The sequence below is a fragment of the Palaemon carinicauda genome, chromosome 21, assembly GCF_036898095.1.
Source record: "Palaemon carinicauda isolate YSFRI2023 chromosome 21, ASM3689809v2, whole genome shotgun sequence".
In the NCBI taxonomy this organism is placed as follows: Eukaryota; Metazoa; Arthropoda; class Malacostraca; order Decapoda; family Palaemonidae; genus Palaemon; species Palaemon carinicauda.
The window spans coordinates 6,111,818-6,112,818 of record NC_090745.1 but is presented as its reverse complement, the minus strand read 5'-3'; positions in this window follow the sequence as shown (position 1 = coordinate 6,112,818).

Below are 1,001 nucleotides of genomic sequence, written 5' to 3'. Positions count from 1 at the left end.
TTGCTATTCTTACATACATATACCAAGGCACTTCCCCCAATTTTGGGGGGTAACCGACATCAACAAATGAAACAAAAACAAAAAAAGGGGACCTCTACTCTTTATGTTCCTCCCAGCCTAACAAGGGACTCAACTGAGTTCAGCTGGTACTGCTAGGGTGCCACAGCCCACCCTCCCCCGTTATCCACCACAGATGAAGCTTCATAATGCTGAATCCCCTACTGCTGCTACCTCCGCGGTCATCTAAGGCATCGGAGGAAGCAGCAGGGCCTACAAGAACTGCGTCACAATCGCTCGCCATTCATTCCTATTTCTAGCACGCTCTCTTGCCTCTCTCACATCTATCCTCCTATCATCCAGAGCTTCCTTCACTCCATCCATCCACCCAAACCTTGGCCTTCCTCTTGTACTTCTCCCATCAACTCTTGCATTCATCACCTTCTTTAGCAGACAGCCACTTTCCATTCTCTCAACATGGCCAAAACACCTCAACACATTCATATCCACTCTAGCTGCTAACTCATTTCTTACACCCGTTCTCACTCTCACCACTTCGTTCCTAACCCTATCTACTCGAGATACACCAGCCATACTCCTTAGACACTTCATCTCAAACACATTCAATTTCTGTCTCTCCGTCACTTTCATTCCCCACAACTCCGATCTATACATCACAGTTGGTACAATCACTTTCTCATATAGAACTCTCTTAACATTCATGCCCGACCCTCTATTTTTTACTACTCCCTTAACTGCCCCCAACACTTTGCACCCTTCATTCACTTTCTGACGTACATCTGCTTCCACTCCACCATTTGCTGCAACAACGGACCCCAAGTACTTAAACTGATCCACCTCCTCAAGTAACTCTCCATTCAACATGACATTCAACCTTGCACCACCTTCCCTTCTCGTACATCTCATAACCTTACTCTTACCCACATTAACTCTCAACTTCCTTCTCTCACACACTCTTCCAAATTCTGTCACTAATCGGCCAA